General features: G+C 42.0%; 1 protein-coding gene across 1 annotated transcript in view; it reads left to right on the top strand.

The window, feature by feature from the left end:
* LOC310886865 (uncharacterized protein) overlaps window positions 1–12,662 on the top strand; it is a 57,982-nt gene that overhangs the window by 19,438 nt on the left and 25,882 nt on the right. The gene's annotated exons all lie outside the window — the stretch shown is intronic.

Here is a 12,662-nt window from a genome sequence, read left to right as displayed (position 1 = left end):
TTAGAGCTACAGATGTTTTCAAGTTCATTCAGCTGCATTGTAATGCTCAGCCCAAACAGAAAAGTCACTCCTCCTCACTAGTAGTCGAAGAAATAAATTGGAAATTTGTACTTTTTCTATTGCACCGTGATATTTTCCTGGTTTCCGAAGTTGTTATTCTGATTAGATTCGTTTCTTCCCCAGCTGAAGTAAGAAGGGAGCTGGGTAGATGGAACTGCCTGGAGTGGTAGAGGTTAGCATGTATCAGAGTAGATTTCTAAGTGCCTCTTGCCCAAAAGCCAAGAAGAAAATGAAAGGATAAGACGTAAGGGATCGTTCATTCTAAGCCAGACCTGGGCTTCAACTGAACCAGTCTCCAGTCTGTGCTACTTGCTAGTACCAGGTAATTCACAGGCAGGTATGGAAGTTTATAATAAGGACCAAGAGGATGCTGTGAGCCCAAGAGACAGCTTCCTGTGTCTAAGTAGTGAGTCATTTGTGCTGTGCAAAAGACCCATATATAGCTGTTAACACATTTCTTAGTTTTATTGTTAGTTTTTCCTGCTGTAACTCTTAGTTCTGGTCACTAAAATAAAAGTTCAAGTGGCAGATCTGTTTGGGGGGCTACTGTGATATCTTGTAGCAGTTCCGGAAAGGAGCTGTAAGGTTTGTACAGAAAGTACTCCCTTTCCCCCGTTAAAAATGTTCTTGCCTTTCAGTATCCTTGAACCCCCCAGTTCCCGTGTTCTGAGAAAGTCTGAATAGCAGCGCTTTTTCTGCCTTCTCAGTAACCTTTCCTTTGTCTGTGGGCACACCTAGCCCCCAAGCGTCAGGAGCAGCTGAAGAGCCTTGCGTGAAGGTGAACTTGCAGAGGACTCATTTGATTTGTTTGCTTTGTGTAGGCTAGATGACTCTCACACGAACAGGTGGTAGATTTTCTGTCTATTGTAGCTGCGTTTGCAGCTGGAGGCTGCTTTCAAGAAACCTGAGCTCAGAGTGGCTTAGAACCTGCAGCCCCAGCATTTTGAGAGACATGCTGAGGGTTATTTAAGCAGCCTGTGATTTTCACTGGATACTTGTAGCTGACCAAAGCAGCTCAATTTGTAATTAATCAGGAATTCCCTTCTGTTTTCTCTGCATCATCAGCTGTAGCATCTGTTTATGGTTTGCAGGGGGTACTTTATTTCCGAAACCATGCACTGTTTTATGCAAAAAATAATTGCTGCACATTATGACTGTTGAAAAGTCAAAGATGAAATCTGGTTTTAGGAGATAACAAAATGTAGCATTTAAAAAATTATGATTGTTATCTTACCTGAATGTTAAAACATCACCTAGACTCATAAGAAGCATATTTCTCTCCTATCTGTGAATCTCTTACCTGTAGATAACCAAGCGATAGAGATAATAGTGTGGGTCATGAAGTGAACAATAGGAGAATAATAATCTGGGCAAGACTGCAAGGGAAAGATATCCTAACTGGAGGAGTGAAATTAGGCGTGTTGGAAGATGTCCAGCAGGTGTGGAGCACTGCCAGAGGCCAGCTAGAGAACTTGACGGATCAGCCATCTGATTCAGCGTGGCAAATCTCACCGTACGTTTCCTGCAAAGAGGAAATATATAGGAAATATATACCACCAGCAGTCAGCTCCTCATACACCGTGCTTCGCTTTTGTTTGCCTAATGGGGCTGTTTGCAAAGCAGAGGGGAGGAATCTGGTTCTGTGTGTTCAACGCAAACAGAAAAATGTCTAAGATGGTTAGAAATTGTGTAGGGATCTGTTTCCATTGAAATTAACAGCTGAAATGAATGCTTCAAAAGGAGCTGCTGAACTTGCACAGCCCAGGTAAACTTGGTTGTAATCGCTGTGGACCTTGGCGCTTGTTTGCTTGCTATGCCCAGGTACTATCAGCTCCCAGAAGTAGCTAACCTGTGGTCTGAATGATGAAAGTATGGAAAAATCCAGAGTAGTGTTAGAAAACAAGCAAGAATTAGGACATGTATTTGTCTTGAAGCAAGGAAAAATGTCTGGTCAATCTTATTGTTTCATTTAATTGATTTGGGTAACTTTCAGCCAAGCTTGATGCACAACAGCCACTGGGTTGTTTGAAAAGTATGCTTGTAGCTGTGCTAATCCAGTTTCTTCCTGGGAAAGTGCAAATGAAATAAAAATGCCCCCATCGAACCCCACTCATTTGTGAAATATGTTCTGTTTGTTACCTGCTGTCTAGTGAATCCCAACTGGCACTACTAACACGACAGTTTTGAGTTTGTAAGCATAGGGAAAGAGTAGGAACAAGTGCTTGCCACAGCTTAATTTAACATGGAAAATGTGAAGTAGTTTTCCAGTTTGATTGTAATAGACCATAATAAGCCGACACAATTATGAACCTTTCATTATTATAAAAATTAGCCGTGCTTAAACTTTGTTCTTATTTTAAGGATTTGCCTTTTTATTTTAAAGTGCTTGTCCTTTTACCCAGGTGAACGCAATTTATTTCTTCTTGACCTTCACATAACAATGAATGCTGTTATTTTTTGCTCTATTAGTCCTCTTATCTTTCTGCCTGTGAACTATTGTTCAACCCATCTTGACTACTGGTGCAAACTGTGCTCTGAAGTTCAAATATTAAAAAAAAAAATTAAAAATAGCAGATCCTCAGTTGGCATCTGAATTTGCCTAGCCGATATACAACTCAGCCGTAGTCCATCCCATTAAATCATTAGAGCTAGAACTTCTGTGCTAGGGAAGGTCCTAGCAGCTAGCTCCTCTCCTGTTTTGTGGCATTTCTGCAAATAATAATTGGCACCTAACAGATTTCATCTGAGCATTTCAAAGTACGTTGCACAAATTATGGAAGCAATATGAGCTAAATGAGTTACATTATGATAATTTTTACCAGATTCGCTTATGAACAGAGCAAGCGAATCTCAGAGTAACAGTCCCCTCAAGGTTGTACTTTGTCAACAGGAGAAACAAAAATAGAAGCACGAGCTATCTTCCTTCATGTTCTCTGTTCTCTCAATTCACTTAGAATTTTTCTCTTGTAATTTTTCTTAGAAAGCTACTCAAGTGAGATTGCAGAAGCAGTTCTTGCGAGCAGTCTGTCTGATTATCAGTCTTATACATAGAGAATTCTCTCAGGTTCCACGTTCACTTTGCTTTCCAATAAAGACCTTTATTTATTGCTGTGTGAGTAGTAACCTCACTACAGGCTCCCACCAATGGTTTTCTGGGGCTTAGTGAGAGTCAAGAAATCCCCAGTGATCCTCAACCACGGATACTTCCCTTCTGTAATGAGGAAGAAAATGCCACTCATTGAGATTCGCACTCTTCAGGGCGTTAAATGTAACTTCCACAGACCAGTCCTGCAGTTGGCTTTTACCTCTTAGAGTGATCAAGTTAACATCTGCTTAGGTCCCATTTACTTACCCAGGTCCATTTCCTATTGGGGTAGACAGATTGTTTTCTGCACACAGTCACGGCTGGAAACAACTAGCAGGAATTCTACTCTTTGGCTTATCTCTTGCTGCAGATCATAAAGGATTAATTAAAATTGTATAAAGCTGAAAGTGTGCCCAAGGTAAACATCAAACTACATGAAATTGTACTGAGAAGCGTTCAGAGTGCTGTTTTCTATGGCTCAGGGCTGGAAGCATCTTTGTACTGCACTTCGAATTTAATGTACAAACTAGCAGAATCTAAGGCATAAGAACATTTTGTTTGTTATTTTTAAACAGTTTCAGAATTTTACTTGGAGTCTCCATTGTCTCAGCAAAGCTGTACGCTCTCCCAGTCCTAGAGACAAGACCACAGGGACACGTGCACGCATGTGTACTCTTTAAGATAACGTCAGCTTTTCTTTCTTCCTGACTCATTTGCACCTTTCAGAATGATTTTTTTTTTTTCCTGCACACCTACATGCGGAGCTTGTCTTGCAGCTTGAGCACTTCAGGTACCACGGTGTCTTTTAAATGTCGTTGGCGCTCTAAATTAGATATTGGGGTGGAAGGTGTGATGTGGCAGGCCTTTGTGCTGTGGGAATAATTAGATTCACTGCAGGCGCATGGAAAGGAAAGCTGCAGCAAGCTTCCCACCCTCCAGGTACACCCAGCTGCTTTAGAGCTGAGGTAGCCTGAGTCACAGGGCTTGTGTGCTGTACTCACAGCAGTGTTTGTGCCCTTCCCTCCACCCGATTTCTTCTATACTGAATCTCCCTAGCAGCAATGCCTCCACGCTTACTTGATGGAATCTACCTGATGGCCTGCATGACTGTCTCCCTATGACAGCTGAAGCACTTTACGACCATACACAGGCTAGGGGTAAAGAAGGTTCAATAATTATTTCTGTTATTAGTGGCGGCACAGCCATTCAATCAAAATTGACTCTGCTCAGGCACCTACAAAATGCAAGTCTGCTGTGTGCTAAGGGGATCCATGCAGGAGCTGTTTCTGAGCAAAACTCTTCCTGCAGGGCTCGACCAGAATTTCCATTTACTCTGTGCAGAATTTTTAAACAGCACAAACTTCAGTACTGGCTATATCTGTTCAGACCCCTTGGGTTTTTGATATTCTAGGGTTATTTGTGTAACTTCGTAGTTGGACAAGTTAATTTTTATCTGAGTCTGCCATAATGCAATCTGTTCTGTCAAGAATATGCGCAAGCTAGAGCTAATTGTGGACCATTAATATAGTCAGAAAAAGACAGATGAATAAGGGGCTGATTGCTGTTCTCACCACGTGCAAATCAAATGACCTCTATGGGATTTGTCTGGGCCTACATCTTTTGTGCTAGAAGCAGAATCCAGCCATAAGAGTCCAGGATTTATAGTCCTGATAAGTTGTTCTCTTACTCAGTGTACTGTGTGCGAGTGCTAGCAGCTTTTCTGTACAAAATAACTAGATTTGCCCTTTGCTTTTCTAATTCCAAAATAGCCTCAGGCAGCAGTTCACCTTCTGGAAGAATAGCTTACAGAAACCTTCAGAAGTATATAGATACATAGATAGATTTTTACATTACAGCACAATGAAAGAGAAGGTGATGCAGGGGCTCCTCCAGGGCAAGACAGATATTTTGGCAAAGTTGTATGGGTACCCCTACTGCAGGGGAAGACAAATAGGTCTGTCTTGCCACTCGAAACTGTGACCCTTTTTTAATGCGGTGGTGTGTAAGCTGGCTTCTTATGGATGCACTGGGTGCCAGTGGAACGGATGAACGGACTTCGAGGATTGTGTGGGGACTGGCAGAATTTGCAGTGGTCCGATGGGACGGGAAGAGCAGGGGCTGCTGGAGGCGGGTAACTGCAAGACGCATCTCCTGAATGCTCGCACCGTGTATAGCGCTGAACACGACTACAAGGCTGGTTAAATTAGCACCAGCATAGCTGATTTTCAGACACAGTTATCTAAATAACTTAAAAGCAGAAGAACAAACAAACAAAAGAAAAACCAGCCCAAACCCACTTCTGCTTTCTTTGAATGCTAAATTGTCACTAAGGACCATCCTCTTCAAAAACAGCAGCGTGCTAATGATCGTTCCTGATTGGAAACTCTGAGAGCTAAAGCACTGTTTGCTAAAAGACAGCCATAATAAGCTTGAAAGTAAAGATTTCTGTTGAAATATTGACTTTGCTGTTCCAGCATGGATTGCACAGACACTTCCTATTGCATGTGCTGGCAAACGTCTCTCTGCGGCTACGGTACAGTAATGTCTGTGAATAAATAGCCAGTGTTTGGGTCACAGTGCAGAGCTCAGCTAGGAGGCCAGGCCTTAAACAACACCTTTGTTGTTCACAGGCAGGATTAGGGAATTGGATTCCAGAGAGCAGAGGTTATATAGAAACAAAACAAAACAAAAAATAACAACAACAACAAAACAACAAACAAGGGGCCTGATTCTCCTCTTACAGGCTCTTGTTTGAAACTCCGTTGACCTCCTCAGAGCTGCCCCAACTCAGCATGTGAGAAAAGGCCCTCGGGACTACTAGGTCCCAAGAAAGACAAATTTAATTACCCTAGCTTAGCAATCTTATTATTTAGATTCTGCTGGCAAAGATGAAATACCCTTCCAAAAAAAAAAAAAAGAGCAAAAATGTTATTTATATTAGGTGACTATTTTTTGTGACTCTAAGATCAGAAATTTCACTTCAACTTTAATACTCTAGTGTGGTGAAGCTCAAAACAAAACTTGCTTTAGCCTTTAAAATCAAATTTCCAGATGGATGATTATTCACAGACCTCCTGTTAGCTTTCTATACACATCTATACGTAAATAGAAATACTTGGATCTTTCTGTATTTTACCATCATTTGGAATAATGTGGAGGAAGGAGCACCACATAATTTAGAAAGAAGTGTTTGGAGGTTTGTATGTTCCTTGTTTTTTTTTTTTTTTTTTTCAAGGAAGGGGCAGCAGTTTTTGCTTGCAGCAAAGAGAATCAGTTTTCTATTATTGCTATGACCTTTCTATCATCTTTGCACCTACGTGAAGGCATATATATGGTCTTTTCCAGGTAAGCTCCAGTGGCAGTACTCTGCTTTCCCTTTAGAGTCTGACTTGGAGACACTGGGAAGGGGTGGGAACGTTAACAGTTACAAATAGCAGGAGTATGCAAAACCCAGGTGAAGAATGAGTGAAGCAGATGGGGGAATTTAAAATTCTATGCAGCACAAAGACCTTGGAAAACTGAAGAAAAATCAAAAATGCAAGTTGACTTTTAAAATGCATCTTCAGTCAGGGAAAATAGGATGCAATTAAGTTCTTCCAACAAGGCTTCAGTACCTCTAATGATAAGCTTTAAAAGACCGGCTTAATGAAATGTCACAAGGACACCAGCTGGAACAATTCCCTGTATCGAGTCTGCTAAGCGGAGCTTCACCTGATGGAGGAAAAATTACAGGGGGGGGATATGATAAGTGAGCGTTAGCATCTTTATCCCCGCTGTAAGTCCATTGAAATCAATGGTGTTATACTACAGATACATTTGGCTGGAGAATTTCACACAGAAACAGCCACAAAAGCAAATCCTTTGAATGAAAAGTAGCCAGGCCTCTCATATGAAATTAGAATTTTCCATAAGATTGAACTGGAGAATATCTGTCAAGGTTTTGTAGGCAGTGGGTACCTGTACTGTTACTTCCTTCCAGGGGTGGCAAATAGAGTGTTCTTCTTTTAAAAGGGGTGTTTTATGAAGCTTTCTGGTGTAAGCACTCTATTCTTTTGTATTTGTGTACTATATTCTCTTTTTTTTTTTTAAAGCAAAAGATAATTTTGTTTCAAAGGCAGGACTGTAACTCAGGATATTTGGATTCTTCTTCAAGCTGTGCTACAAAATACTTGTGGACTCAGGGCCAGTAACATCTTTCTTTTTCTTCTCAGCTGTTTTGGTGGTGGAATTATTACGAAACTTCATTATCATTGCAGCAAGGAAGTGTCATGGCTGGGCATTAGGAAGCACTTTGTATCGTTAAGACTGGTAAAGCGCTGGAGTAGATTGGCTGCAGAGGTTGTGTAATTTTAATCATTGCAATTCTTCAAGAACAGGGCAATACTCTATTGGCAATTACACAGGTACCATTGATCCTGCCTTCAGGCACAGGGTTGGACGAGATGATATTTCAAGGCCCTTCCATGCCTGTTTCTGTATGACTCTGATCTAAAGATGCTGTTGTGATGAACATGGGTGTCTTGGAAAGGAGATTTTAAAAGGCCACTTACTACATGCTGTGTGCTCGAATTCCTTGTGAGCTTTTTGAAAGTGTGTTCCTCCACTGATAGATTCTGTCAATAGCCCCTGCTGCTGTCTCTCTCTCTCTCCCTCCAAAAAAGGCTCTGACAATCCTGAGTGGGGACAAAAACATGTCTTGTAGCTTCAGCTGGAAAATTAAATGTACAGTACATGGTCATTCTGCACATAAACTGCATCATGTTTTAATCCTACCCTGAAATCAAATTCCTTAAGCGCAACTCCCTCAGGGTGGGAAACTAACTCTGAATACATTTCTTTTGACGACCATGTCAACCTGCTTTAAAAAAAATAAATCTATATTTAGAATGTATAATGCAAGAATCTCATCTTCTAAACAAGAAAGTAGGACACATTCTCAGTCAGGATGAAAAGAAAATGAAAAAAAGAAAAAAAATGAATAAGAAAGTTCTGAGAGTGCTAGTAAGGTAAACGCATTGTCAAACTGGCAGCTGTTTCTAACCAGATTCATGTAAATACAAATACAAACATACTTTGCTGCACAAATCACATAAATGCAGATACACAGCACAAAACGGAATGACAAAAGAAAAAAAAGGAAGGTGATGAATATTTCTTACGTTCTGCCTTGGCTTCTGGTGCAGAGTGTAGGTAGTATTGTGGCTTGACTCAGTAATTGTTCTTATACCACCTTGATGCTGAGGAAAAGCTTTGAAACCTAAGCAGCAAGGTTATTAAGCTTCTATGAGCAATAATAACCAAATTTTCAGCGCCCAGAATTCTTACCTTCAGTGAGGCTTTAAAGCATAGTAAACAGCCTCTCTTCTGGGTGGGTGCTGGAATCTGCTGTTCAGACCCAGGAAGCAGGTTTGAGTGCAGGAGACATTTGATATGACAAAACTTGATAAAACCACTCTAAAAGAATGGTTAAAGAAGATCTTCACCTTTCTTGGATAATTCAAAAGAAATCACAAATGATAAGAACACTTTACTGATGGTGATATATACCTATAGGGTATTCGTACGGACTGCTTATCAGAAAATGATTCTTAAGATGTTTTATATTACCACCTCTTTTCACTTGTGTTAGCTTAAAGGCATGTTACAAACTTCAGCAAGAATAATAATAAAGAAAACGCACAGGTTAAAGCGAGAGAGAGACTGTGGGTAATGAGGCTCAAACTTCTTGTTCTAAAACATTATTTCCCATAATTGGATATGATAACATTTTTTTGTGTTCATTAGGAGCCACTGAAATCACCAGCGTTATTAATTTTGTAGAAGTGGTAGCAAAGCCACAGTGTGTCAGATGTGATATATACGTGTGAAAGGATGGGTTCCGCGAGTTATTGATCCGGTTTCAAAGGATCGGCCCGGCCCTGTTGGTGCATGTGGAAGAATGCATCCCCGGCCCTGTCAGCTCGCCCATCTGCTGCCAGCGGAGGAGCCACAGCTGCCTTTCCTGACGTGAAGGTTTGGCTCTTGGCACTTAGGACTGCCTCAGCTTTTGCTGAGGATACAGCAGCGGCTTCGCTGTCCATGTCTGCCACTGCGGTCTCCGGGCAGCCCTCATTTCCTACGCCCTTTTCATTCCCAGCGGGCACCTCAGCCCACAGAACCTGCAGGGGTCCCTGGGCATCAGCGCGGTAGCTCAAGCAACGCAGTTTCACTGTCACCAGCACTTTGTCGGGTGCTTGTCACTTCATTTCCTCTTTGCCTCTCTCCACTCTCTCTCTGGGAGCTGTCCCCGCGAGCATTTCAAGCAAGCAGCATATTCACATGTCAACAGGGAGCGTTTACAGGCCTTAAGTATTCCGTGGGCCCTCGGCTGTCTACAAGCCCACGAGCGAGGCGATGAAGTGTGCGCCTGCTTTCAGCCCAGGCGGCTGAGGAGGACCGGGCCTAACAGCTGCTCACCGCCCGAGTGTAAGGCGACCGGACAGCGCGGCCCGGGGCCTGTCCCCGCAGAGTTTGTCAGGAGTGCATTCTGATTGTGACAGGGCTGGTGAGAGGAGGCAGGAGAAGTTGATCGCTGCGTATTTAAATATGTTTCCGGGGCCGCTGACTGCTGCTGCTTGGAAATGTGGAAGCCAGGACAGGCACGTCATGAGGAGAGTCGGGCCTGGCAAGGTCTGCTCCTCTGGCAGCCCCAGCTTCTGGGTGCTGGTAGCATCCTCGGGTCTTGGATGGTTCTCAGGCAGTTCTGCTCCAAGCACAGTTCCCAACAAAACGTAGTCTTGAGGTTTTCTTCTGACTTAGGGTACCGTTCCTGTTCCTCACTTTAACCCTCTTGAAGAGCAAACTGCCCCATCTCCAATGCTAGCCAAAAAGAAATGATGTCTCTCCCTTCTTCGTTGCTTTCCCTGGGTGTCATTGGGCAGGGCGTCATGGCCACGCTGGAGCTCACTGTGGGTTTGTCTTATATGCAGATTTGTCTTATATACAAAATAAGTCTTCATGGCTGTGTCTAGATACTAGGTGTTTTCTCTAAGTAACATGCACAAACCGTATATTGTATTAAAAAAAATAAAATAACAAGCCCTGTTTTTTCATTAATGAGCAGAGATGAAATTCAGCCCAGTACACAGGGCCAGCACAACCTGAATGCTATTTGGATAATTTGACTGAAACTTATTTGGCATTTAGTCATCCAGATACTGATTCTGGAACACAAGGAAATTTTGGCATGTCCTTACCACAGCTTATCTCCAGCTGGCCCTACTGGCTCTCAGCACTGCTTGAGTAATTTCTAAATCAGCATGTCCTTTAATTTCTTTACCATTTGCCATGCATGGTGGATTTTGCCATGAATAAATCAAGACCTTAGATCTTTGTATGCCGAAGTGGAATATGATGATGGATTCCTTGATGGCAAAAGGATTAAAAAAAAAATTACATATTTTAGTACACATTCACATCAATGGCCAGATTTGTTGGAGCGTTATGCTCCCAGTCAATAGTACCCTTGTAGCTTGTTTGTTTAATTGATTGCAATGCTATGTCAACTGTCCCACGCAGAAGCCTCAAATATTTGCAAACTGAAATTCACATAATGTTTGGCATGACTTGATCCTCATTGCAAGACAGCTGCAGCTGCTGCAGTTTACACAACAGAGACTGGAGGACAGGAATCCAAATACACTAAATTAATTAGGGTTATGTCCATAAACTTTATTTAGTTCTGTCAGGTTTGTGTTGAATTGCGTTCCCTGCTTGCACTCAAACGTGTTGATTAAACAGTGCTGCAGTTCTTGATTTCTCATTTGCAGTGTTAAAGACCATCAGATGATTACGGTGCCCCGCTAGGCAAATACTTGTTTGTCTGAAGATGCCACCTCCCCTCCAGTCTTGCCCCTCTATAGAGACTGATCCCATGGGAGTTACCCCATACAAACCAGTGTTAAAAGGCTAAGATTATTTCTGGGAAAACAACACAAAACAGAATGATTTTGTGTTGTCCACAAAAGGTGGTGAATGAGTGAATGTGGCTTTCTGCCGCTCAGTGGCGTTCCTTTGCTAACACCGCCCACCCCACCTTGTCTCCGCAGGGCTGGCTTAGGCCATTCCTTGGAAAATGGACCCTAAGGGCTCATAAGGAAATCGTGCTGTGGACTCAGGAGGGTACATTGCTCTCTACAAGCATAGTGTGCAATAATATGCCTTCATGACACCCTAACAGTGCCAGCTTATTAATTGTTATTACTTTGATTAACCGTGTTCCCCCATCATTTAAACCAAGGGAGGGATAATTCATAAACATCTGTGGTGAAGTCTTCTGAAAAGAAACTGCCTCCATTACTGATTTATTTTCCTTTGTATTTTCTCAGAGATGTCCATGTAGGTATTTATCCAATAGATCTCAATCTAATTAAACAGTTCATCAGCTGAAAAAATCAGCATTTGAATAATCCTGCTGCCTTTAGTGGGACTAATGTGAGGCTTAAAGTTATTTCAGAAAAGCAATTTGTCACTGCTTTTAAATATCTTTTCATGCCGGGCCCTTTTAATTGCCCTGACTGTCTGAAAGCAGCCTCGTTTCTTGGATTCATAACAGATGACCAGAAGCTGCTCTTAGCCTGGCAGGCATCAGCACCAGCTCCTGAAACCCTTCCCAGTTGGTACAAATCATCCACAAATAAGAATTTGGCCCTAAGAGTTATACAATTAATCAAAGGCTTTGTGTGTTGCAGTTTATGTTCTGTGGGGTTTTCTGCACATCTTCAACGCTGAGAAGGAATCTCTGGATTTACTGCAGGGGGCTTTGGCTTGTCCCATTTTGATACAAACAGGAACTTTTCTTATTGCCATCATTTAAGTTTCACCTTTCTTATTCATACTCATGGCCAGCCACTACTGCTTTTCTTCTTCTTTTTCTTTTCCTTCTCCTTGCTGGTTTCACCAGCCTCTTTGTTCATTAAATACTAAAGAAGAGCCCCTCATTTAATACTCAAAACCAAACCTGGCTGGACAAATCTACCACAGTAGCAGACTTAGCAGACTGGTGTAGAGTTCAAAAAACTACTGGCTTTTGAAATTTTCCCAAGTTTGGTAGAGCCAAGGTAGCAGCTATGTCACTTGTCACTGTCCATCTGAATTTTACACAAAGCATTAGATACCTCCCAGGATAGCCACTTCCACTTCCTTTATTCTTTCCTTTTTTTTCCTCCCATTCCATTTTTTTTTTGGTGGCAGCTAAAAAGCCATCCTGAAGTCTGAGCCAATTTATCAGTTTCAAAAGGAAGGATAATAAACCTGTCATTTGTGGCCTAAGCATAGGGCTTGCTGCTGATACTCTGATATTAAAGCTGATTTATAGAAGACCTGTCTTTCAGTAGTTCACACCGTCTTAAGAACCTGAGTTATTCTTGGGGGGAGGAATTGTAGGGACCCAAAGCAAGCGTTGAGCTGACAGAAGTATTGAGTTCTGACTGAAGGAGAGCATTCCCTAAATAACTCACCTTTGAAGATCTTTGTGCAG

Source organism: Anser anser, assembly GCF_964211835.1.
Source record: "Anser anser genome assembly, chromosome: 26".
Classification (NCBI taxonomy): Eukaryota; Metazoa; Chordata; class Aves; order Anseriformes; family Anatidae; genus Anser; species Anser anser.
The sequence above is the reverse complement of the archived record's forward strand: the minus strand, read 5'-3'. Positions and strand labels throughout refer to the sequence as shown.